The following is a 27,226-nucleotide window of genomic DNA, read 5'->3' as shown; positions in this document are numbered from 1 at the left end:
CGCTATATAGAGATATATATCTCTCCCTATGAATGCGTAGAGGCTTTTTAAACTGGCAGCAGAATATAATTACCCCAATTAGACTTTGGCCATGACCCAGGTGAACTTTCCAGCACCGGCAAGAGCAGCCTCACTGTCAGTCCTGGCTTAAAAACCCATTTTCACAGCGTCTCTGCAAGCGAGTCTGAGGCTCGCTGCAAACGCATGGTGCTGCATGCAGGTCTGGCTTGGCTGGCCTGGTTGATTTGGGGTTTATATACGTATTTTTATATGTATATATGGTATGAGTTTCTGTTTTAGTGTGCATACGTCAAAGCGCATCCCTTGCATGCCAGGGCAGGTCTGAGGTGCCGGCGGGTGCTGACGCCGGCTGCTGCCTGGGACTCGCTGCAGCAGCTCCGCGTCCTCCCGGCACACGTGCACGCCACCGACGCCTTATCAGTGCCGAGCAGAGGCGGCGGCTGCCTTCGGATGCTGCGCGGACGACCGCTATTAAGTGTCTGCTGCTGCGGTTGGTAGATGGAAGAAGCGCCTGGGTATGTCGGGAGCCTGGCTGCCTGCCATGAACGTATCGCTGGGGGAGTTATTTTTCCAAAGAGAGATCCCTGCTGCGGACCCAGGGGTTTTGCTGCTGCTATTTGTGGTGTTTGGTGGTGATGGTGCGTGTCGTGCCGTTGCTCCCTGGTTTGCACGGTGCAGGACTAAACGGGGTCAGACCCCTCTGTGCTGGGTAAACATAGTGAGAAACGGGGGCTCCCGCAAACCCCCCAGCGTCTTGGGACCTGCCCGTGGCAGCTTTGCTTTGCCCACCTGCATTTGCCCTGCTGGTTTGCTTTACTTGAAGATAAAGAGCGAGCGGCTTTTCTGGGTGCTGCCTTCGTCTCGACGCGAGGAGCGCTGGGTGGCACGGGGAGGGGAGCGAGGGGTCTCAGTCCCGCTCAGCCGCAGTGGTTTCCACCTCTCCCTTCGGCTGCCGGTTCTCGGCGAACGCCACCGGCACAGCGCCTGCGGGACCTGGCACCTCTGCTGCTGCTGCAAAACCTCCGGTTGCAAGCAGGGCTTTTATTTTGGTTGCATATTCAGTTTGGGGGTTAATTTGGTTTTAGCACCCAGGCCAGCCCTGCCAGCAGCGACACCTGGCAGGTTTGTCACGCCCGTGTCTGGAGGGGGCATCAAAAAATCTGAAAATCCTGTTTTAATGAGAAGCTGCTTCTTTCTGCTGGAGAAAGCTGGGAGTTTAATTATCCCGTAGCGTTATGCTGACAAGCCACCCGGCCTCGGCAGATCTGGGTGATAATTAGACCTGTTGGCTCTCCAGTGGAGAAGAACAGTAATTTTCGAGTGCAATGCTTTTGTGCATCCTCTAAGGAAAGCACAATCATTCACAAATTGAAAGTTTGACAGGATGCCAGTTTTAATAAACCCATTGAAATGTTTTCTTGTCAACAGTGGTACAGCCACATGTCCATCATGGGAATTTTCCTCTGGAAACTTTTTTGGCAGAGAAGAAGCAGCAAGGAATTATCTCTCTTCATTGGATTTGTTTGGGGGTTTCTGCTTTTGGGTTTGGATTTTTTTTGTTGTTGTTGTTTTTTAAATGGATTTCCTTAAGAAGGGGACATCAAGCAGAGAAGAGGGAAGATGCTTCCGAGTCCCTCCTGCATAGATGTCCTCATTAGGGCTGACAATCTTTGGAGCCCTTTCTTCGGGGAGGACGGGCCAGGAGGCAGAGCCTGCTTTTGGATGGCCCCTGAGCGCTGCCAGCGCTGCGCAAAGCCGTGCTGGCGGCACCGGGAGTCAGGCGCGGAGCACCGCCGGTCCCCGGATGGTGGTAAGGTGGCTGCCTGTGCGGTTTAACCTCCGTCTCCACAAAGCACAGAGTTTTCAAGCCAGCCCTGTCCTGCCCGAAGCCGCTGCGGGCGAAGGCAGCCCACCAGCACCGTTACGGGCGGCCCTGGAGCGCCGGGATGCCGGTACCCGGGAGGCTCTGGCTAGGCGAGCAATTCGGGGGAGCGGAGCACGCACTGACGTTTCTTTTCAAAAAGAAAGACCGCGAGCCAGAGAGAGAGAGTTCAGGCTGAGTTTTCCCTTTTCAAAAGGGACTTAGGTCAGAAATCTCAACAGCGTTTTGCGCTTAATGCTCGCACCACAGGCAGATACCTGCGAGTGCTGAGCCTGGTGCTAATGGATGTCATGGGGCATTAGGCACTGCCGGAGAGCGCGCTAGGAAATCTGCTGGGAGTTTAGGTGCTTAAAGATCTTTATAAGATAAATGTTATGATTTATTGAAACACAGAGGAAGGGACTTAAAGAGCTTGTCTAGGCTACTCTAAGGTAGAAATCTTCCCTCGTATCTCTTCTAAGTCTCCCTTGCTGCAATTTAACCTGACGACTGCTTGTCTTACCTAAAACGGCCACGGAGAACAGTGAATTAATTCCCTTTCTCTTCCCAGCTCCCAGCCGTGACAGTCGCTGGGTCTCCCTTCAGCTCGCTCTCCTCCAGGCAAGCAGCGCTCAGTGCCTCCTCAAGCACTTGGCTTTCTGGAAATCCCTTGGGATTTCTGGGAGTATAAAAATCTACGGTCCCACTCGCTGTAGGAAGTGGCCAATAAGGGCCATATGGGCATTTAAAATCACGCCGGTGCTTTGCAGCTCGCTGGGGTTTGCCGTGGGACTTCTGGAGCACCAGCTTCACATGGAAGCCCAAGACGTCCTCTAACGCCTTTTTACCCCTTTGGGATTTCGTTCCCTGGGGAAGGGCTGCCACGGCAGGGAAGGACTCCATCTCTCGCCTCCCGTTTCTGCATGAGCCGCATGATGATGTCCCCGTGGCTCAGCTGAACACACCAAACGCTTTGAAGCGCCTTTAAAGCGTTGGGCATGAGTGCGGGAAAGCGAGCACTGCTCTAGAGATAACAGGGCTGCTTTGCTCTGGCTGGTGGGTATAACCCCTGTCCTCCCCGCCGACCACGCTGCTCCCTGGGCTCCCGCTGCCAGGGCCAGCGATGCACAGGGCTGTGAAAGCGCGCTCAGGAGGGGGCAGGGGAATCGATTTCACACTGATTGGCTTGATTTTCTCTGGAGAGTTATCCTAATAGCATCTGTCTTCTCTGGCTGGATTCAATTTCTTTCACTGCTCCCATGTTTTAATGGCCTGCAAAGCAGGGTGTGCATCCATCGCCGGCTTCGTGCACGTTCTTCTTCTCCCTTTATGTGGCAGTAAATGAGTGTTAGTGCGGGGATTGTGCAGGACGCTGTCAGAGCCGGCTGCCCCGCTGCCGCACAGCTTACCGTCCACTGTCTCTTCTTGTCCAGGTGGAAATTAAAGCCATGGGCTTTGATGCATTTCTTTCTTCTGCCAGAAACGAAGGCAAAGCAGCATTATTGCAAGGTCGGTCCCTGAGCGAGGAAGAGCTTTAATCGCTTACGTGCAAAAAATATCCCCCCCCACCCGCCAGCTATGCCGGGACGGCCGTTGCGCAAAATGTCCCCTCCTGGCGCTGGGGAGGAGGCTGGATTCGTGCGGGGTGCGAGACACCCATCGCCCCTGCAATGTGAGGCCACGAACCTCCTGGTACTTCATTCCAGTGTAACACCAGCTGCCTCACAAGAGCATCATCAGGATTAATTTATATTTACACAAAGCCTGGCAATCCCAGGTGATAAAGCAGCAGGTGACTGCAAAGGAATGATTTGAAAACAAAATCACCGCTCAGTTTTCATAAGCAACGTTTCCCTGTATTGCCTGGGGACTTCAGAGCCTGGTGAGCAGCAGGCGATGCCTATAGTTACCTCCCCCAAAACAATTTTCCTCCTAACTCTTCGCAAAAGCCAACTCCTGCCGATGCTCCCAACCACGTCACTGCGGACAGGGAGGACGGCTCTGCGCAGGGACAAGCTGTGTTCAGACTCACGAAGTCGCTGCCGGCACACTCTTGCAGGACATGTTGCGGAAGCGTAAGATGCTGAGTCGCATTCGGGGTAATTCTTTCCAAACAAAAGCAATTCCTACAAAACAGGCATTATGCAAATGCATTTGCTAGCAAGACAAAGACCTGCCTGAGTAATTAAAAATGAGAGAAGGGAAAAGTCATTTGAAAGAAGCTGCTATTTAATTGCCTGCATATTTTTTTTTTCTTCTTTAAGAAAATGGAAGAAGGAAGCCTGGAAGAGCTGGATGACTGAAGAGGGTGCTGGAGCGATGCTCAGCTGCTCAGCCCTGCCCCGAGAGCTCCAGGAACAGCAGGCATGGTCCGGGGCTGTTGGGGGGAATGCCGGGCTGTGCTCCTGTGCCCCGCTTGCATGCTGTTCATCTGAGATCTGGTGTCCTGAGAGAGAGCCATAGCTCATCCAGTTCTTCACCCTTGCAGCAGACTTGCTCATTATTTGTTATATATCTGGTTTAAAAGTTTCATTCAGGAAATCAGAAAAAAATTCCTTAAGATTCATGTACTTCGTGGTTAGACACTATAGTATCTACACAGCCCTGGGTTTCCCCAAGGGTGGTATTCAGCCTTTATTCATTTTAATGGGGGTGCAGGCTCTTGGGTGGTAAACGTGACCTCCCCAGCAATAATATTTCTTTACTTAGCTATAGTTCATGCACTTTCTAAAAGTAATTCACAGACAGTAAAGGGTATGCAGTCTACAGGGCAGAAATCAACAATTTGACAGCTTCTGCCATCCTATTACCAAAGCCTGGTCTCCTCTCTAAAACTCTTTGTCATCTATAAATGACAAGTGCTAGATAAGAAGTGGGCATTGCTGTTAGATAGCTGCACGCCGTTTGTCCAAGCTATCTGTTGAATACCTATAAATAGCAAAGACATTTGCATAAATAATTCATGTGCACACACAAAAATGTACCAGGAGGAGGAAAAAGATGCCGGCTGCTCCCGCAGCGAGCACTGCACCCGCTGTGCCATCCCTGCCCGTCTGGCTGGAGCCCCTTGCACCCGGCTGACACCCAAGGAGAGGGTGCCCTGGGAGGGGCTTGCTGAGAGACGGGGCCAGGCTGGGACGGGCGGCTGCTCCCTGCCTTGCCCGCGAGCGATTCCCAAGCCCCGATTCCCCTTTTTACCCTGGGGACATCCCAGCAGCTCTTCTCCTTGTAGCTCCGGCGCAGAGGTTCAGCTTCGGTTCCTCTATTAATCTCAGGGGATTAGGGTTTTTACGTCTTTAACTAGTAGGGATGTAGGTGAGTTAATTGACTCAGGCTTTGCATAAGTTTCATATCTTGATAATTCTTTTTAATTTCACTCCCCTTGCTCGGGAGCCTGTGCCATCGCTGTGGGGGTGTGTGCTGGCAGGGAGGGCTCAGCTCGGGGCCGGCAGCTCTGCGGCTGAGCGGGCAGCACAGACCTCCAGCGCTGCAGCCCCCGCAGCAGCACCGGGCTCGCTCCCGGTGTAGAGGCACCCACGGGATCCCCCCTTGCCCAGGCAGCTGCAGCCTCAGGGCCTGCCGCATCCATCTGCCTCCATTTATAATCATGATCAATGATGTTTTCTCTCGTCACCCCGCTCCTGGCAGGACTGACGTATGAGAACACCGGAGCCCTCATAAATCTTGGTTACTGGCCTCGCCAGCCAGCGCGGCCAAGGGACCTTCTGCCACGCTCCAGAGCACCAGGGAGTGGGAAGAGCCACTCCGTGCCAGCGGGATTCGGTCAAGTCCCCGCAGGGACAGTCGCCCTGGCTGGTGACGCCGGTGGTGACGGACCGTGCCGGCGGCGGGGCAGAGCAGCCTGTGTGCCCCGCGCGTCCTCTAGCCCCTAAGGAATCCTGCTCCTTGGGCACAGGTAAGTAAATAGAAACCTAGACAAGCCATTAGGGTGTCCGATTTGCTCTCTCTCGGCTATGAAATTTAGGATGTGTTTTCTTCATCAAAGCATGTCTCTACTTTGGTGCTGCAGGGGCGGTTTCAAACCCACAGTGATGGCTCCTCTGCTCAGCAGCTCCTGCAGCTTGCTCATTCCCATGCAGTTTTAAACACTCTTCTGAAATCCAGGAGCATCATAGCATCATAGAATTGTTTAGGTTGGAAAAGCCCTTTAAGATCATCCAGTCCAACCATTAGCCTAACACTACCAAGTCCACCACTAAACCAATTAAGGGGAGAGTAGCAATTTCATGGTTCCTGCCTTGGTGGCTGGATTATTTTTTAATAAAAGTAAAAACTAGGAATCAGTAAGGCTGGAAAGGATCTCTAAGCTCATCAGTCCAACCATCAACCCAACACCCCCATGCCCACTAAACCATGTCCCAAAATGCCACCTCTGCCCATTTTTTGAATGTGGTGCCGTCAGCCCTGCCCCAGAGCCACGCAGCCCCTTGACTCCCGACCTGCCTTCCCCAGGAGCCCGCACAGCCCCCTCCGCAGCCCGCGCTGCCCTCAGCCCACCCGCCGCCCCAGCGCAGGCGCTCGCAGCCTCTTCCTTGTAACCATTTTTCCAGTATGGAGGTGAAGCGCAGGCAAGCGTGGAAGACAGAGACGCTGTCGGGAAGAAAGCGCAGCGCTGCGGGTGGTGGCCACACCAACTTCCCTCTCTCCGTCTGCTCCATCGTTACTGCAGACCCCGGTGCTGCAGCGAGGCCACATGCGGACCCCGCAGTGCAGAGCTGTGGGTGCCCCTGTGCCCCCAGCTGGGAGTAACCCAGCGATGGGTGCTGACAGGAGGAGCCTGGGCTGGCTTGCCCTAAGGGAAGAGCGTGAAGATGGCCTTTGGCAAAAGTGCTGGGCCTGGGGCTCGGCAGAGGCGGCTTTGCTTTCTGCAGGTGCCATTGGCTTTTTGCAGCATCGTTTGAGATGCTTCCCAGGAGTGGTTGGTGGTGGCTCCAGGTCACCCATGTGCATTCCTGCTCTCTGCAAGCCTCGCCTTCCGCGTGCTTACCCCGGACCTACATCGCCTTAGAAATCCTGCCCACGAGCTCCCTGTCCCTTGGTTTCTCTCCTCCAGCGAGGAGCGTTTGTCCCCTCAGAGCGCTTACTCTTATTCTTTGCAGCGGGGTCTCGCCTTGCCTGCGACAGCCCCAACACAACAGGGTCTGTCAGACCCCACAGCCAAGCACCGCGGTCTCGATAACAAATAATCCCAAGGCCAGGAACATTTCAGGGCACCAGGCATTCTCCGGAGAAGCCTCACTGGGTTGTTTTCCATCCTTCTGCTCCCTAATTCTTTTATTTACATTTGTGTCACCTGCTGCCTTCATGGCTCCTGCTGCACTTTTACTGCTGCTGCCCCAGCTGGGGAGTCCCTCTGCACACCTAACACTGGGGCTGAGAGGAGGAGACAGCAGCAGAGAAAACACGGGAGGAGGTCTCGGGTTGTGAGCAGGAGCATCCCGAGTGCCCTGCGCAGGGAGCTCGGCCGGCCATGCCCACGGCCGTGCCCTCGCCCCGCCTGCCCACCCCCAGCAGCAATGAGGGAGGATTTCAGAGTGTTTTATGGCAGCTACTAAAAGTAAACGTGCTGTTTCCCTCCCTGGGAAACAGAACACAAAAAATGAGCTGAATAACGGTTCTTTCCATTTCCATCTTCTATGGGGGCAGTGGGAATGAATTATTCAACAGGCTCATGGCAATGAGGAGCCGGGCACCGCAGGGACCACGGTGACGTGAAGCCTGAAGGGATGATGGCAGAAGAGGACAGGACCCCGGTGTCCCCCGGCGTGGTCAGTTGTACCCCATCCCTTTGGGTCGTGCTCTCGCCCAGCACAGCCACGAGCGCTGGAGGTGGCTGCACAGCCCCAGCCACGCCTGCGAGCCCCGGCTCGGCTGCCCACCCTCCTGGCACATCTGTCCCCTTGGCTACTCCATCCCTGCCCAAAGCCATTTGATAAAACCACAGCAGCACAGAAACGGCAGGCAGAAAGCATCCTTTTGCGCTGCCCCTGCTCAGCACCAAGAAGCAGCAAGCAGATGCATCCCTAGCTGCTGGTTTTCCCTCCGTGGGTCGCCCACGGGACAGAGGTTCCCACCAGCTCGCTCCCAAGGCTGAAGCCGAAACAGTGCAGCGAGACGTAGCTCAGCCCGAAGCCATTTGCAGCTGCAGCGCAAACCCCAGCGCTTGCTTGGTGTGTGGAGCTGGAGCTTCAACCCGGCACCTTCTGGGAAAACAAAAAAGGCGACAAGAGAAGCAGCACGGCAGCTGGGAGAGCAAGCTGGCAGGCACGGAAGCAAAGGTCTCTGGAAAAACTTTGCATATCTAATTGGTCTCAGTTCAGAGTCCGACCAACCAGTCATCAAAAGCCTCTGCAGTTTGGCTTTTTAATGAGAGATTTTCATATATTAACACTTCATTAAGTCTGTAGCCAAGTCGTTTTTAGGGTAATTTAAAATGCACGTGCCACGTGGCCCTGACTCTTGCCTGGCTCCTTACGATAATAGTCGGTGCAGCCCAACGTAACCTGCTCTGCCTCCACCACCAGCCACGGAGAGCCGGGAGCAGAGCCGCGGTGATGTGGGCATGAGGCGAAGCAGGTGAGGATGCAGACAAGAGCTCGGCGGGTTTATCTTCTGGGCGGTGGCTCCAGGTATCACCGCTCCACATCTCCCAGCCCTGTCAAGGCTGGGGGCTGCTCGTGCACAGCGGGAGCCCTGGGAAAATCCCTGCCTCCGCACAAGGCTCTTTCAGACACTCTTGAGTCGGAGCTGTGGGTTAAGGGGCCCCCGGAACCAGATGAAGGACAGCTGAGGGCTTCACCATGAGCATCGCACGGGACCCCCAGCTCCTGCATCCCTGCAGTGACTTGAGTGGTGCCCCAGCTGCTTTTGCTGCCTGCAGTAACCGGGGCTGCGGAGATCCATGCCCTGCTGTCAATAGCTGGCTCGTCCCAAAAATTCATGAGATGTTTTTAATTAGCATTTTTGTATTTTAAAATAAACCCCTAAAAGCTAAAAGTTACTCAGAAAACAGCCATCTGCCATCCTAAAATAATACAAGCTACAGTAAAAAAAAAAGCCATGGAAAACTCCCTGAATAATGACTGCGTGTACAGTGAAGTACAAGCAGGAAAGCAAAAGACTGAAACAGCGGTTTCTCCCAGCTGTGATTTACTACTACTCTTTTTATAAATTAAATATAACTCTATGTTAGCCCTTCAGCCTAAAGACGGAGAGATAAGGGTGCGTACAGGCAGGGGCATGCTGTGTCCAAGAATTACTCTCAGGAAATATTGCTCCATTTGCCCTTTTAAACAGCCATTTCAGCTTATTACTGAACGCATCGCTGTGGCTTCTTAGAAATCCTTCACCTATGCAGCAATCCTTGGCCTCTCTCTCCCATTAAAGGATTTCACTGCACATCAGCAGGGTTATTAAATTAAGCCTCAAAAATCGGAGGGGCGTGTCTGCACTTTTCAGAGGGAAATAAGGTTAGCAGAAGGTTAAGTGGAAGAGGCAGCGAGAGGGCATCAGAGGTGAGCCCTGTGCTCCCGTCAAAGCCGAAGGCAGTGGTCCCTTCCCTAGGACAGCTCAAGGAACATCTACCGCTTCTTACGTCCCCAAAAATCTCTTGTGTCCGCTCTATCCCAGGAGCCGGGGAGTCCTGCAGGCTCATCTGAGTAGGAACCTGATGTTTTCCCCGTGGCTGCCTCATCGCTGCAGCTTTTTCTTGAAAAAAGAACGGTGACAAAACCCGCCTGTAGTGTTTCCATCCCCTGCCCTCTCCTGCTGCCTCAGCTCCCAACATGCGTGGCACCGTCATAGTAAGAAATGTAATTTAGGTGATGGATGGGCTCTGCTCGATTCCTGTAATATCCTCATGAAAATTTTAAACAGTGCAGATTGCCTTACTATACATAGCTGCCTAGTTTGGGCACCCCGTGCGCAGCAGGGAACCGGCGGGAAAGGCCGGCGGGGTTGTCCGTGCAGGAGTGAAACCAGTCTCTCCTGTAAGAGAACGGAAGGAAAGGAGCTGGGCTGTGCTGGGACAGGGCGCTCACGCGTTCCCAGGGAGAGGACACGGACTGGTAGCACCGAGCGCTGAGCCCTGGCACGGCTGCCCGTGCTGTTGGCATTTGAGGCAAGCCGGGTTTTCCTGATGCTGCAAGTCTGCTAGAGGAGGCAAATCTGGCATTAAGCAGCTTTGCAGTATTAGCGAGGCTAATTCTTTCATGGGGTAGGAGCACTTTATTTCAATACTGCAAAAAAAAAAAAGGTGTAATAGCTTTTCACAAACTCAGGAAGGTCATTCCAGTGACCCCAACCCCAATGCAGATCAGTGTCAATAATAACTTCCTAACATACACCGAGTATGACGATACCCTTCCTGACCCTTGCAGATGCCATGAAGCCTGAGGTCAGACAGGGTTTCTGATCCCAGTATCCAACACTTTTCTTACCCTGACTGCAATGTTGGTGTAGCCATCCCAAGAGAGCATTAACCGCGGTGAGGGATGGGAGCTATCATCATTTCTTTGGTTCCTGCTCCTCCACTGCTGGCCACATAGGGAAACGGAGACACCCGTCCAATTCTTGGGACGGTACTGTGACGGCACGCAAGCAAACTGTATTTTGGCCTCTGCTTCCCCTGACCAGCAATTTCTACCCACTGCTGTGAATCTGATGGCCCTGAGTGGCTCTAAATAGGTTTGTCCCCAGGACACCTGCTTGGCTAGTCAAGGTCTCCATCTGAAAGGCGAGCCAGCCTTCCCAGGTCATTCTCTGCTGTTTTCCAGCTGCAGAGAAGAAACAGGCAGGAAATTAGTCAGCAGCGTATTGGGAATAGATTTTGTGGGCAGAGAAAGGGAGAGCGATGCAATCCATTCCCCACGCAGCTGAGGCCGTTGCAGGAGGTGAGCAGAGGCAGGCTTCCCAGCGCAGAGCATTTGACAGATACTAAAAGAAGAGTCAAATCCCTTTGATTTTTAAATGTCTGGGTCTTGATCCCATAACGCTGGCTGCGCTGCCTGGGAGAAGCCACCCGCACTGAGTGATCTTCATTTACATGTTGTGATAGTGATTTATTGTCCATAAAAGCCTTCTCTGCCTCCTCTCCCTGCTGTCTCAGCCATGCCCCGGTTCCTCTGCCGAAGCCCTGCAACGAGCTCGCTTTCACCCTCCTGTGCCTCCTTTGCAAAGGGGAAGGGAGCAGTGCCAGCCTGTCTTCACAAAAATCCTTGGGATTTATAGCTGTCAGCATCACCAGGTCCATCATTTCTCCACCAGTGATGTGTGCTGCATGAATAGCCTGGAAGATGGGAAGACCGGAGCAGCAGCGTCGCTGTTTCTCCCCAGCAGAACTGAGACGCATTCAGCCCTTCCCCATCCCCAGGCGCTGAAGACCACGAGCTGAAGACCACGAGCCCCTGGGCTGGTCCTGCCCCGATCCCCCCGACCTTCGGGCTCTGCTGCAGCCTGGATGAATACGCATGGACGGACACACGGCTGTCCGGACAGCAGCGCCGTGACCTCGTCTCTGTCACCCACCAGCGCAAGCCCTGGTGATGCCGAGGGCGCAGCCGGCACGTGGGAAAGACGCCGGCTCAGCAAGGGAGAGAAAGGCAGGGAGGCAGAAGGGGGGAGGCTGCGTGCGAGGAGCGGCTCATCAAAAGTGCCCGGAAAGTTTGCTCAAGCCCATAATGAACAGCCAAGCCTAGGCTCTCGACGCGCGTGTGCTTTGGGGGATGAATGGGTCCCCCTGATGGGTGAATGACTGGAGCTTCTGAATAAGCTGAATGTTATAGTACCGGTGCATTATTGATGAGACTCCCTGGAAGAGCTGGGACTGCTTCCCTGGCTCCGCGTCTGGGCGCTGCAGGGTAGAAATGATTGAGTACCCCAAAGTCCGACCTGTGGGGGAATAACTCTCTTTTAGTTCAGACCCTAAAGAGACTTAATAACTAACCGAGCCTCTGCAGAGGAGTGCAGGCTCCCGAGGAGGCGTCCTGCCTGCCTTGCCCCACTGTATTATTAAATGTACCCGTCTGGTATCTCAGTGCCCGGGGATATCCCATAGTTTCTTGATTACATTGCTATTACTAGAGACCAGTTTTGCTTGTACTTGGATGCTGTGATGGAGGCACAGCTCCATACACACAGCTAGGGATTGCCCTTTTCCAGAGAATTCACATTTTAAACAGGCAAGGCGGAGCAAGAAGGGAAACTGAGGCACAGAGCTATGAAGAGGGTAACCTAAAAACCCAGCAGCTGTGCTAATTTAGCACCCAAAGCCAATGCCCCTCCCAGGAGCCAGCATGACCTTCAGGGAGCCTCCCTGCCTTGCCTCTGCCTTTGCAGCCCTGCGCAGGGCGGGAGGTGATGCCCGGCTCGTCGCCAGGCTGACAAGCAGAAGGAACACCCCTTCCCCGGGAAGAGCGAGGCATCGCCGCCTGCGGCAGCTCTGCTGAAGATTTAGACCCCCAACTTTCCTCCTGAGTTAGTAAATCTCCTGCTCTCGCTGCCCATAATCTCCCTGCTGATTACTCCAGCCCGGCGCTGGAGCGGGTTTCAGCAGCCGGTGTCTGCAGCCCTACACGTTTAATCAGATTGTTTTGACCGGATTTGCTTTTTAAAGCCTCAGAAGTTCAGTGGGGCTTTTTTACGCTGAACCTCTCCCCGCGCACACACTGAATTGTTTCTGGCCAACTGAAAACCTTCTGCTACATGAAGTAATTTTCTGAGAGAGAAGCTTTTGCAGCGGAAAACATGGCTCATTGGTAAAATCAGGCCAATGGGATTGTAGCTATTGATTTTTTCCTACTTCTACCACTATTCAGCTGCCTAAAAACATTTTGTAGCAAATGATAGTCACTTTGGGCAGCCTTGTAATTGTGGGAGCTCAGCGGACAGTTTACCTGCATGCAACCTCGTTGTCCTACCAGCAATTTTTTCAAAAAATTGAAAGAAACCATTTCAAATCTGTGTACAGACACCACAAAAGAGCCCACTAGTCATGTGCAGGCCTGCGCTCTGTTCAGCACTGTGTAGGTCAAGAAGGATGAAGCATCTCCTTCCCCGTGGGTTTTAAATAAGAGGGAGACGAGCACAGCCAGCCCAGGGAGTCGGGAGTGTAATCCCCAGGGGCGCGGCTGTACGGCCACGAAGAAATGTAATTGCGGTGGCAGCAAGGGTTGAGCTTGCCTTAACCGGGGGTGCTGCGGGCTCGGACGCGGAATCAGCTGAGAGGGGCTTCATAAGCTGCCGGGGTCAGCTCTCCCACGGGAACAGGTCGGGAACACGCTCCATGTCCCAGGCAATGCAAAACGGGCGAAGGCACAAGGAGAGAGGGCACAAATGCACAAACCGACTGCCCCGTGCCACGTCTGCCAGGAGCTGAAGCGCTCCGACGGGCAGCCTTGCGAAGGGTTGCACCGCGATCTCGGCTCCCAGCCGCCTGGTCCTGCCAGGACACAGCCTTTGCCTGCTGGCACTGAGACCCCAGAAGGTATTGGCTTCAAAAATCTGCTCTCTGCTGGGTTTCGTTGTTTCTTCCTACGTGCTCCTCAGCGGCGGCACGTGCGGCGGCAGCCTGGCCGGCGCTGCCGTTCCCTCCGCCGGCAGCTTGCGCCGCGCCACGCCAGCCCTGCCTGGCGCTGGCGAGTGAATGCATTTCAAGCAGGGACCGCTGGAAGGGAAGCGGGGAACAGCAACATCCCAAAACACCAGCTCCCTCCTGCAGCATTCCTCATAGCAAAGGCACGAGCTCTGCCCAGCCTGAGCGTTTGGCGTGGGATGCCCAACGAGCGCAGCACCTAACGATGCCGCACCGAACTAATGGGGAGAGGGGCTTTTGGAGCGGGGTGGTGCCGCCCAGTCGGAGCTGGGCTGCGGTGACCTCCTTCGGAAACCCCCCGGTAAACAGATGGCAGCAAAATTATGTTGGCAGCATAGGGTGATTTAAAGACACCGCATTCAGATTTTGTCTCCAGCCCAAAGAGACGACTACAGCAAGTGACAGAGCTGCCAGGATTTGAAGTCAACGCAGGGTAAATGTCAACAGAGTAAAGCCCAGAAATCCTGCACCCCGGGAATCGGGTTTGTTGCCCCCCAAGTGCTGCGCTGTCTCGCAGCATCCCGGACCCTGCTCTGCCCCCCGCCATCGGCGTGACTGCCGACTCGCCAGGATCGGACCCCTTCCAGCATCTGCTGAGGCTCAGCGTCTGGTAGCTAATTAGCTGTACAGCAAGCCGGCATTAGGAGGCCCAATCAACATTATTTCATTTATAAACAGGAAACAGCTGTCCCCTTCTTTGCACACAGAGCTAATTTTAAAATGCATTAACCCCTCCCTGCAAGGCTGCCTGGGGAGGGGGCTCTGCCGCGCACCCTCAGGTGCTGTGGGGCTGGGTTAGGCTCGTTCCTCTCCAGCACCCCCGAGAGCTTTCCCGTGTCGGCGCGGCACATCGCCGCTGGGGCCGTGCGGGGTGGGGGAGCAGAGGGGAGCCCTTGGACCTTCACCAGCTCTGTGTCCTCCAAGGAAGGTTACAAAGCAGAGGACATTCCCAAGGTGGCTGTTTCTGGCCTTTAAAAACATCTCCGTATTGCAGTGCTGGTGTAGGGAGACCCTTTGGGTAAGAATTATCCAGGGTGAGGGCACTGGCGTCCCGGGGAAGACGGATAATGAATTTTTGCAGCTGGGTCAGAGAAGTGACTGACCCTGCACCAAAGCTGTCCCAGAGTTAACCCCAGCGGACGCTGCGCAGCCGAGAGAGCAGCGGCAGAGGCACGGCGCAAGCTGCAGCGAGCCATCCATCACTGTCCCCGGCAATTTGTCCTACGCCTCGGAGCTGTCGCAGACCTCATCGGCTCCTGCAGCTCACCAGCCCACGTGCCGCTGGTGCCTGCCAAGCAGAAAGGACATCAGGAAGAAGCCTGCCGTCGCTTTCCATGCCATATTACGGATGCCCCAGAAGGGCAAAGATCCAGGTTTTCTTTGCACACCTCGGCAGCGTGGCTGATTTTGCCTTAGCTTGGGATCTGCTGCCCGCAGAGATGGAAATCTCTCCTGCAGCGCTTTGCCCTGCGCAGAGCCCACCTGCAGGAGGGATGGAGCCAGCCGGATGCGCAGTGCTGGGAGCATCCTCGGAGCTGCCTGGGTGGAAACCTTGCAACCGGGTGCCAGCTGGAGAAGGCTCCGGCCACGCAGACATCCTCCCCTGGAAAGCCACCACCTCCCAGGTGACAGGGAAGGCGAGACGGGCAGAGGAGGTGGCTGGAGCGTGGCATTTTGCCTCCTAAAAGGAAGGGAATTGATTGTTGCCACACTGTGGCTCAGCTGGAAGCTTCCCCAGCCTCCTCGGTGCCCGAATTTCCATACCCCATGCTTACAGCAGAGAGAGATCGGCTTCCTCACGCAGTCTATACCCACCCCCCGCAGTGGCTGGTCTGTTTTAAGGCACCTGGGGACTGTTAGAGCCTTGCGATGAGCTGCATAAAACAGGCTCCGGGACTGTCCTTCTGGGCTGGGGGCTTGCTCCTCCTCCGCCTTGCAGGAGCCAGCGGGAGCGAGCAGCCAGGGCCACGCGCTGCCAGGAGGCTCGGCACGAGGCACGGCGCAGCCGAGGGATGCGGCAAGAGCCAGGACGAGCCGAGACGCAGTGTGGCCAAGGCGCAGCGCAGCCCCCGGTGCGGCGCACCCACGAGCCGCGCCGGGTGGGAGCGGCAGGCGCGCACAGCAGATGCTTTCCAGAAACCGGTGAGACGGAGTTTGGATCCCGCTCGGGATCGAAAATTCGGCAGCTTGCCGGTGCCGCGATTATCATGCGGGAGCTCAGGCAGCAGTAGTGAGCTCGGGTTATTCCTAGCACATAAACACCATCTGTGCCCTCGGAGCGGGGCCCAGCGCCTCTCGCAGGGTGCGGCACCGGCTCGGAGGAGCTCGTGTCATAGGCGATGCCCTTGAAACCCTGTCACCTCAGAGGTGGGGACAGATGCTGCCACGCCGGAGAGGAGCCAGCTGGATAAAGCAGAGAAACGGGGAGAGCGGACAGAGGGAAGGAGGGAGCTGGGAGCCTGTCGGCCCCGGGAGGTGCTGGCACTGGGTCCGGGGTGCTGGGCCATGCCCGTGCCGGGTTGCTCCATCGCTGGCATCGCAGGGGCTGCTCAGGCTTAGCCGAAAGGCTTTGGCATCGGTGCCCAGCCTGAGAAAGTTCATTTTTACATCCCACTTGACGTATTCTCCTAGCTTCACAAAGGGACTTTCTGGGAAAAAGAAAAAAAAATTATATACATATAGGGAATATTGGACAGGACAAATTTTTCCGCCTCTTTCCCATTTATCACCCTGAAAAAGATTAAAGCTTGTGGACTCCTTCAGCCTACATTCACATGCCAGGATTTTTTTTTTTTTTTTTTTTTTTGTTCCCTCCTCTAACCTAGTTACATTCCCATAAATGTAGTCTGGCCTCAAGGTATTAAGGATGTAGTGAGTGGCAACGCAGCCTGCAAACTCCTGCAAGCTCCCAGCTCGGCTGCAGGGCTGGCAGCAGCGAGCAAAGCCTCGAGGAGGAGCCCGGTTCATGGAGGGCAGCGGGGATGCAGGGCTTTAATCACTCCGGTAATGGGAAATGCCAGAGAGGGGTGGGATATTTTATTTGAATGTCTGCAAAGAAAAAACAAAATGCAAAAATAATTTGCAGAATCGAGAAATTAGGGCTGGGAGAGGGAAAGGCTTGGGGGTGGTGGGGATCGCTGTCCCGCGCTGGCTTTGGCAGAGCTCTGCGGGCGAGCCGCTGCACACCGTAATTAAATTAGGGCTTTTTGTGAAGTAATAACCAACTTTCTTCCCAGTCATTCATAGTTCAGTCATGCATCCCCCAATTTTTTAAATCCCTCTGCTTTTTCCCCCTCGAAAGGTGCTCTCCTTTAAATCTTAATTACCACCTAAACTCCGGATCCCGGCTGGTGTTTCACTCCGTGTAGCGAGGCCGCTTGAACTCTGCCGTCGACGCCTTCAGAGGCTTTGGTATTACACTGAGCTTGTTCCAGCGCCATTAGCATATGCAGTAATTTATACAGTGATTTTAATTGAATACTCAGACCTCGGGGTCACGTATGGAAATCGAACAATACCAGGAGTGGCTTCAGCTGCTTAAGCACCTGGGAGCGGGCAGGCGCCGCGGGTGAGCAGGGCGTCGAGCTCGACCCGAGGAAGATGCTGATGGCTTTAGGAAGGAGGAAGGCGCCCGTGGGCACGATGGGGCAGCTCCCAGCCAAGAAGGTGAAAGAGGAGAGAGCGGCCATCTCCAGCTGCGCTGGGGAAACTGAGGCAAGGAAGCGACTTAGAGCAGCTTAACGCAGGATGCCCGGTCACAGCTGTTGTATTTTTCTCTAAAGAGCCGCCGGTGCTGGGTCTGATTTGGTTTTGTGGTGTCTTTAGCACCGTTCTGGGAAATGTGAAAAGAATAATAACTGTTGAAGATAATAATATGCAATGATCTGATGACTCATGGGTTAATTCTCACTCACAAACAGACAATTACTCCCAGAGTGTAAAACATTTTAACAATATTAATGGTGAAAAAGAAATGGGGGCCCTTTTGTTGGGATTTTTTTTTTTTTCCTAAAGTTCCATTAATTCTTTATTCAACTGATGCATATTCAAAATGGTATAAGTGGGGCCCTCACTGTTTCAATTAGCATTAATGCACAGTTATTTTTCTCCATATTTATGCTGCTCTTGCAGGGCATGGTTTTTGGTTTTGGGGTTTTTTTTTTTTACATTTGTATGTTAATTCAGTTTTTAAACTATCCTTCTCTCCAAACCGTTCGCATGGAGATAAAGTATAATGAGAGGGAGCGAGAGATTTATGGCTAAAACACTAGAGGAAGAAAAGGGCTGCCTATCAAAGCAGGAGATAAATCCTGGCTTTTACCAGATCATAAGATATAATTGCATCGAACGTGGAGATTGCACAGAATCAATTCATTCCTCGATGCTGTTTACTGCCGGGAATGTGCAGCAAATAAGCTGGCCTGAAAAATGCCTCGACCCTGCGGTGCGGTGGCGTTTCCTTGCCACGCTGCGGCTGAAACAACTTCCCTGCGCCGGGAAATCCCGGCAGCTGCCACGCGCGGTGGGGACAAACCGGTTGCAGAAGAGCTCCTTGTGAGCTTGGGGTTTTGTGACACCTCTGCGCGTTCAAACGGCAACGGGGCAGATCGCCGGGCACGGTTATTTTGCCTGGAGGAGATACTAAATGCTGAAGTGCTGGTAGTGACCTCCCTCCCACGCAGCGGAAACGAGCTTCCCCCATCCCTTACCTTTAGTGATGCAAAACCTTGCCTTTTTTTTTAAATACTTCTTTTTTTTTAAATACTTCTTTTTTTTTAAATACTACTTTTTTTTTAAATACTACTTTTTTTAAAAACACTGCTTTTTTTTAATACTTCTTTTTTTTTAATACTTCTTTTTTTTAAATACTTTTTTTTGAAATACTTCTTTTTTAAATACTTCTTTTTTTAAACACTTTTTTTAAACACTTCTTTTTTTAAAAAAAATGCTTCTTTTTTTCTTTATTCTTTTTAAAGACTTCTTTTTTCCTTTTTTTTAAAATACTTTTTTCTTTTATTCTTTTTCAATACTACTTCCTTTTTAAAATGCTTCTTTCTTCGTCAGCCCTTTGCAGCGGCCCAATCCGACGGCCCTGGGGTGCAGAGGAGGGAAGGGTCCTTGCGTGCCTCGGCAGCAGAGCCAGGCGTCCGGCCCTCGGTCCGCAGCAGGGAACCAGCGCAGGGCGAGGGGCCAGTGCAGGATCCCACCTGCAGCCCGGCACCGCTTGCCACGAGGCTGCCTGGGCTTGCGGCGCTGATGAACGGCCCCCTGGTCCCTTCCCATCAGCCGCTGAAGAAACCTTTTTCTTTTTTGAGAAAAGAGACGGAGAAGGGCTCTGGGGAGCGGCGCGGGGGAACGCTGTTGCTCAATCTTCCCACGGCCCTTGGGCGGCGGCGCTGGCCGGGCAGGGAAGGCGCTGAGCCCAATCGATGCTCGTTAGCAATGCTGTAAAAGGAAAATAGTTTACAGCTTCCACTTGGGGAGGGAGATGGGTCTGCTGCTCTCTCTTCCAGAGGTGGGAAAAGGGCCGCCCTAGCGATGGGGAAAAGCTTGTGCTAGCAGGGCTGCAGCCACGGGACGAGCTGCTGCCGGTGCCTGCGGTCCGCGTGCCGCCCTCGGCAGGAAGGCTGGCACAGGCAACGTCTGCCTCAATCCCACCTTGGGCTCTGCGGCAGAGGGGCTGGGGTCTGCTGCTCTCTCTTCCAGAGGTGGGAAAAGGGCCGCCCTAGCGATGGGGAAAAGCTTGTGCTAGCAGGGCTGCAGCCACGGGACGAGCTGCTGCCGGTGCCTGCGGTCCGCGTGCCGCCCTCGGCAGGAAGGCTGGCACAGGCAACGTCTGCCTCAATCCCACCTTGGGCTCTGCGGCAGAGGGGCTGGGGTCTGCTCCCCGCTGGCTGCCAGTCGCTCCCCTCCCCTCTCCTTTGTGCTCCAGGCGAGCAGGGGTTTGCAAACCATCCGGCCGTTTCACCCGGGCAAGCGCCCGGGGATGTTCCCGTGGAAGGGCTGCGCCGCAACGCTGCGGCCGACCACGGCGTGGGGGTCTGGGCGAGCCCATCGCTGGGCTCGGAGACCCCCCAGCCTCTGCCTCTCCTCCCGTGCAGAGCCCACCCAGCGCCCGGCAAGGATCGGGGACGGGGCAAAGCGGGTAGGGTCGCAGAGGCGCCTGGCTTATCCCCAATTTAGGGACTGAACTTGCTGTAGAATTCCCTGAACCAAGCCAAAAAAGCAAGCCAGAAAAGCCCTCCCTTTCCCACTCAGCTCCATAAATCATGCGTTGATTCAGGGCCCTTTGAGCCACGAGCCAGCAGCTGGGAAAGCCTGATCCGTAATAAACGCGGAGGCGGCGATATCTCTCCCTGCGGAGCTGGTTTATGGAGGCTTGTGCTGGGGAGGGAGACACTTGGGTGGCCTGGTTCCTTCGGGGGACCTCCCAGACACCCAGGAGAGACCCTCTGGGCCATACCGGGGACATCAGCTGGGCCCTTACCTGCCTCACCAGAAGCACCACAAAATCTGCTCAAGGAGCTGCTTCTCCACATGCACCTTAACTCCCTGCGGGCCACACCTTGCCTCCAGTTCAGGTTGCATTTTAATTGCTGTTGCAGGTCCCTTGCAGTTAATTCCTATTTGCACGCCAGGGAGAGAAAGCGCCTCTGCTGTAGGTACAAACCCCAGCTCGCTATGGATGGTGCTGCCGTAATTAGCACCGCTAAAATATTTCTGCTGGACTCCGGTTTGCCTTGGCTGCTGCGTGGCTCTGAGTAAGTAAATGAATCCAACTGGGCAGCTGTTCCCCAGGTCTCAAAGCTGGAAAAAAGGAGGAAAGGGGGGGAAAAGCGGAGCAGCAGCATCTGCCTGTGGCTGGCAATCCTCCTGATGAGGTGTGGCCAGAGCTAGTGAAAGGGAAATAATTACAAAAGTACCCCTTTCTGGCAGATATTTAGGGCTGGTGAACAAGGAGGGTAAATGGAGCAGGTAACGCTCCCTCCTCCCCGCCCGGGTACTGGGTCTGGCTCTCTGCAGCCTCTGGTCATGGCAAGGTAAAAAAAACAGAGCCAGGATTCCCAAAGGAAGGTGCCAACACTCAGATTCGCCACAGAAATGCTGAATTCTGATCCTGCACTTGGCCACAGACCAAATCTTTGCCTAACCTCAGAGAGGGTTCCCGCAGCCGGCAAGGAGATGGAGGATTTAAGACCTAATTTCCCATTAAATATTTACAAGCTAAAAAGGGCCAAGGGGATTTCTAATGCCAAAGAACATCTGCAACAGCGAGATGAATAGTTAGGGACAAAGATATTTATAGATGAATTTATTTTGGCTCCTTTTAAGAGTTGCAGAGGCATCCTTTTGTCCACTATCAGCCGGTTTCTGTCAAAAGCAAAAAGCTGAAGCGGGGCAGTCAGGAGAGCAGAGCTGGGAGAACCTGGGTGTGCTGGGGGAGCCCAGGGCGTCCCGGACCGCTCTCCTGGGGCTCAAGGAACGTTCTTTAAACTGCGGTGCACAAGCCAGGACTGAAAGGAGCTCCAAGAAAAACCCTGGAGTGCAAACACAGAGGTTTTCACCCCAACCTGCAGCCCATGGTCCCAGCAACCGACTCGGGAGCGTTTGCCCTCTAATCGCTGATTTTCCCTTCCCAGGAGCCGGGCAGCGCCGCTGTTCCTTTGGGCAAGCAGCCGGAGCTCAAGGCTTGAGCTCTGAAGAGCTTGAGGTTCAAGCCTCATCCTTAGCTCATTAAAATCCCTCGTGCAGAAGAGATTTAAATTTTGGGAGCCTACTGTTTCAGGCTTGCAGGGAGGTGTATATTAATGCTTCCCTTATTCCCTAACCTGCCGTTATAAGCCCCATCAGCTCAGCTTGATTTCCTTGCGCCTTGTGTGATGATTGGGAGTAAAATACACCCCGGAGAGAGCGTGGGCAGTGCTGGGGACACTGCGCAAGGGCAAGTCACCAGCCCAGCCGCGGCCACGGGGGATACACAGCTCGGTTTGAAAGCAAACATGAAAATACAGCAATTTTAGGAAGTAGCTGACAACCTTTGTTTAATAAGTTAAACGTCCAGTTGTGAGTCTTCTACTGGTTCTGAATTTTGCCGAACATCTCCCATTGCTCGGGAAAGATCCCGACGACAAGGGCTCACGCGCCTGCCACACAGGCTCCTAATTTCATAGTTCAGTGTATTAGAAAATAGGAGGAGGATTTGTAAAGAGAAGGAAATTGTTTAAAACACCTCACAGCTCTTTATGGCTGAGCAGACCTGGGTCCTGAATCGCAGCAGACGTGGGAGTGTGAAGTATGTGCGGAGATATATGCCGGGGATGCATTTATTTTAGGATACACTTAGCATTAATGTGCACACACAAGTTTGGGGGCTGAACATAGTTGTAATATTCGTGGGGAAAGCTGCGTTTGCCTCGCCAGGAGGCACAGACCCCGCTCCACGGGGCACCGTTAATATGGGAAGGGGGGTCCCGTCCCCACAGCCCCCACTCCTGGTTGCAGATCCGCACACGCGTGTGCCCTGCGCCAGCCTTCCACCGCCTGACGCTGCCAAACTGTTGCTATTTGACGCCTTTTCAAAGAAGCCTGCCCCGCGTTTGCTAACATGGGCTTTCATCGTCACTGCCCGGACCCTGCCCCTCTTTGGCCGTGAGGGCTCCGCGGCGGCGCACAGCCCCTGGTTTGCTGCGCTGGCGAAGCATCGTGTAAGCTACCTGTTGTGTTTCCCTGCACATCAAGCATCTTCAGCTCACAGGTTACCCTCTTTTGTTGTGTGTTTTTACCAGCGCCTACGGAAACAGGCTCCGAGACACCGTGCTCGTCCTTGCCACATAATAATGCACAGCCTGCAAATACTAATCCATATGCATTTCTAGTCATGCATATGGCTACATAAGCAGATATGTACTGAATGCATGCAGGGGTATATATAGGAGTTGGGCTGCGTGTTTCCCAGGGACCAGAGGCTTGTGTGAGTGCACAGCTGAGCGAAGTTGCTGCAGACCCAGGTGCGCATTTGCAGACGTGCGTACCTATATCCATACATGCACGTTTTTAATGTCTAAGGGGACTCGAGGCTTACAGCTCTTGCGCAGACAACGTTACGACGTTCTGGGCTACTTCTGTAAGAGAAAGACGCTAAGAAATACTGCTCCTCACCAAAGTCCACCGAAAATCCCACAGCTTTAGGAAATACCCGTTTGTTTTCTGCCTCACTCTGTGTTTGAATTTCGCAGGTACCTGAAGAAGTGGTGTAAGCAGGTGGGGGAAGATAAACTAGAGCAAGATCAGTACAGAGCACTCGGAGCAGTTCGTATACATAAGAACGGACTCTGCACCTCTCTCGTTTTGTGTATTTTTCTGGCAAGTCACACAGTAAAAAGGAGATGGGTGTTTCCCACCTGCTCCGTGACCTGCTAGGAGTGGTACCGAAAGAGCACCCAAAGGGCTTTGGCTCAGACAGTCGCGTCTTGCTCGGGGCGGGGGAATGGGGAGCAGGGGCTGCCGAATGCCTCCCGGAACGGGCGGCTCGCGACGGGCTGGAGCCCTCCACAGCAGCAGGCGGGGACGTCGGTCGGCTGCAAGCACCTGCTTATCTCGATTGCTACCCCCTCTCCCAAAAGCAGAGGTGCTGGGACAGCCCTCCCATCTCCATGCGGATGCCCGAGGAAACCTGGGGGGTACGGGGGATATTTAGCTCGAAGACAAGAGGCTGGAGGGGAGGCAGGAGACCTAAAGGGCCGCTGCAAAGACCCGAGGGAGCTGCTGTTCCCCATCCCGTGCCGGACGGGAGAAATCACAACCAAGGTACGTCAGGGAGGCGAGTAAGAAAATCCTTCTGACTGAGGGAAGAGTGAAGCTGCTTTGAAGACCCCCCCAGCCACCCAGACAGCATCTCGGGGCTTGTCTACACAGCAACAAGCAGGACGATGCATCCAGAAAAAACCCATGGGATTTTAAGGGAGATTAATTCAGCTGGCTTTGGGCTGGAAGCAAGAGGAGGTAAAGAGAAACAGGGCCACGTTCTGCAAAGGAATTCCAGCCGTTTAACTAATCCTCCTTAAGCCCGACGGAGCCAAAGTGTGCAAGCGCGGTGCTCCTGTCGGAGCCAGGAAGGAGGTGGTCGGGGGTGCCCTGGGACCGTCCCTGCTGCCCGCTGCTCTCAGCAGCAGCGAGGATGCTCCCGGGGTCACCCCATCAGCTCCCCATCATCTGCAGAACCAGGAACAGAAGGGGGCGGGGGGGGCATTCGTTTAATCTGCATTTACACTGAGAGCGCTGGGAGAGCAAAGCAAGCAAGCTAGGAAGCTCTTGCAAACTGAAGAAGACCCTGTTTCTCCTCTTCTTCCTCTCCCAAAATAGTAACTTTCCTAGCCAGCCCTGGAAAGACGTCGGGAGCTGAGTTTCCTGCAGCGGTGATGCAGTCCCTGGCGCTGGGTACGTGCAGTCCTGGGTGGCAGCGCAGCGCGGCCAAGACGCGGATCAGCGCGGTGCAACACGGAGCTGCCCTGAGCAGGCAACAGGAGCTTTAGTCCAGTCTTCTGCAGCTCTGCAGGACGGATGATACCTGCTCTAGCATAAACCTGTCACACCGACATAGCCTGTCAAAACTGCCTGGGCAAATTTGAACTGGCAGAGTGAATTTAGACCGGATCGGTGTGTTATGTCATACAGCCACAGAGGCTTTTTATCGGGTGCTAGACACCCTGAAGCTGGATTTACAGTGCCATGAAACCCTGCGCCTGCTCTCTAGAGATAGCGAGTGAGTTTATCCCAGGAGGAGCAGAGCACCTTTCAATCCATCTTTATGGAAAGATGGATTTTTATGGGAAGTATTATATTTCTCCTTTCTTATAATGCTATCGACACACTTTGTTTCAATTTTGACTCGCCTTACCCACACCAACGCGCAGCGGTGCAGACACGGGCGCTACAAGCTGAGTTTGCACCGGTATTTATGTACATGCAAATCCCTTCACGTTGAGGCAAGCGTGAAAATCTGTCTCTATCTTGAGCCAAATCCTTAGGAAAAAAAATTACCCTTACACATCCCAGAGTCCCTCCAAGCACCTTTGGCCGTTGTGTGCCTGAAATAGGGGCTTTGTGGCTGACACATCCAAGATTTAGTGCAATGCAGGCAGTAAATAAATAAATAAGGCAGAGGGAATGGGAGTTAATGCAAAACATCAGTGTTTCTCAAGCTACAAAAGGGAAAAATATTGCCTTGAAATAAGCAAGAGAGATACAGAGCTGGGCTTGGAAGAAAAGCTGGCTGAACAGTGGGCAGCGGTGATTCGGCGCCTTTGAAGCCGCTCTCTTCGAGATAGAAGTTCAGCAACGTGCAGGAATGCGCCGGCCAGCCCAGGGGGATGGGGAAAGGGGCCGACGGAGCGATGAGTCGCCATCGGCGGGCAGAGAATAAACGAGGAGAGGCGTCTCTTAGTTTGGACTTCCCTGGTATTTTCCTGACCCCTGAAATCAAACTTTTTTCACTGTCTCTGGGTACTCGTTACTGCCTCCGCCAGCACCCCCCAGCACAGCCTGTAGCAGACCCCCGGCTTTCAAAGGGACCCCCTGGGGCACACAGGCAGGGAGAAGGAAGAAATGAGAAAATCAGAGAAGAAAGAAATGAGGAAAATGATTGAAATCCCTGGGAGGATCTAGGCCGTTTGTGCAGAACTAATCCATCCGGAAAAACAAGGCTAAAGCGTTCCTCTCTATAATGGGAGAATCTACGGGAGCTTCCAGCAGCCCGTGAACTCCGGAGCAGCCACGGAGGCTGCAAGCAGGACCGAGCCCCGGGATGCTGCAGCGGACGAACCAGCGTGAAGTGCCCCCGGTCCTTTCATTTCTCAGCAGCCAGCGGGATGCTGGCAAGCACTGGGCTGGGGCAGCAGAGCTCCAGCTTAGGAATTTGTTGCTTCCAAGGATGTTTCTGGGGTCGCCTGGGGGGCTCGGCGGGCTGCAGCAGGTCCCTGGGTGTATCTGCAGCAGGGGGCTGGCTCCGGGGAGCGGCTCCCACCCCGACGGCAGGCGCTGCCGCTGCAGCTGGCTTTAACAAGGTCATGGGGAGCGTTTCTCCCAGCAGACAGGGACCAGGGCGGCAGGTTTAGCAAGCAGCAACAGGGGCCTCCTTGCAGGAGTAAAGCTGCAGGACCTTGTTTTCGACGTACGCAGGGAACACCGCGTTTCTTGGTGCTTGGAGAGTTACTGTTCCAGAGAGAGAAAGAAAAGGGGAATTGCTGGCACTATTTGCAGCTTGAGCGGTTTTTCTCTTGCAAATCATAATTACCCTCATTAAATCCATCTCCACAGGAATGGAGACACAGGATTAATAATACAGGCGAAAAGATTCGAGCGCAGATTCGGGGCCTCGTAAAGCCCAGACAATGGCAGGGCCCTGATGCGAGGGAGGATTAGGGTTGTCAGCAGAGCACAGAACAGCCTTTAAGAGGACTCCTGCCGCCCCGAGCCCTTCGAGGAGGACGAGAGGCAAAGCCGCGGCCTACGGACCGAGCTGCTCATTCTCCTCCCTAATCCCACCATTGTGCAGGAAAACCTGGGGGCAGCAGTTTGCCTCTTGCAAGGAGCCGGGGGAGGCTGCATTGCCGCTGGGATGTGTTTCGGCCCCCAGCACCCGGCCGTTCTTCCTCCCAGGGCTGCCAGCCCGAGGCCACTGCCTGCCCGTGTGCCGCAGGGAAGGGGCTCTCCCACTGCACCCCTATTATCATTGCACCCCTGTTATTATGATTGCACCCCTATTATTGCCCACCTACTATTGCACCTGCAGTAAAACTGTGCCCATCCCCTGCCAAGCGCATGTGGAAAGATTTTAGTAGTGGAAGATGTTTCCAAAACCCCAGTAAACAGGTCTCTAATAACTTTTCAACACACTCTTAACAGACAGTAATTCCACCTTTAAACTGCAATCAAATCCTTTAGTTCGGGCAGCAATTGGAAATGTGACTGGTAAATACAGGGATTCTTTGAGGCATCAGACCTCTGCAGCTTGAGCTGCTCAGAGCTGCTGTTTGTAGCTTTGAAATGTACTGACCGTTTCATCTGATAGCCCTGCCGTTCCGAAATGCCCTCTCTCTGCCGATAGCTGCTCTCAACCCGCGGCATCCACTTCCCTGGAGCAAAGCCCCCGTCCCAGCTGCAGTGCTGGCCAGCGGGGCACGGCGATGGCCCCCAGGCTCCAGCGCAGCTCGAGGCTGCAGAAAGCGGCGGTCTGCAGGACACAGAGGGCAGGGACGTGCCCTGAGCTGGAGAACAGCTTGTCCTTCCCCGGCAGAAGGGCAGCAGGAGAAGCAAGAGAAAGATTTGCTAGCGAGGAGAATCCAGGAATCTGGGGGTGTTTGGGATGGAAATACATTCTGAAGCACAGCAGAGGCTGTCCAGCAGCGAGGGACATAAAAAGGGTGTCACGTTAACGGTGCAGTTATTAGCTATTGCTAAGCCAGTCCTCGCTGAGGGACCCAAACGCTGCTTCAGCGCGTAGGTAGCGCAGGATGCCTGGCCGTGGCCACCCGAGCTCAGCCGGGTTCCTGCATCCGATGGGTGATGCCTCCTGATTTATTGCAGAGCACAGCACGGCTGCTGCGGGTCCCATCGCCCCGTATCGCCCCAGGCCGCACCCTGGAGTGGGAGCTAAGACGTATGCAACGCTTTACTTCTTGGTTTTAGAAATGAGTTTCTTTTGGAAAACGTACCGAGGGAAATGAAAGCTGACA

Source organism: Pelecanus crispus, chromosome 16 (genome assembly GCF_030463565.1).
Source record: "Pelecanus crispus isolate bPelCri1 chromosome 16, bPelCri1.pri, whole genome shotgun sequence".
NCBI classification, from domain to species: domain Eukaryota; kingdom Metazoa; phylum Chordata; class Aves; order Pelecaniformes; family Pelecanidae; genus Pelecanus; species Pelecanus crispus.
This window is presented reverse-complemented; position numbering follows the sequence as displayed.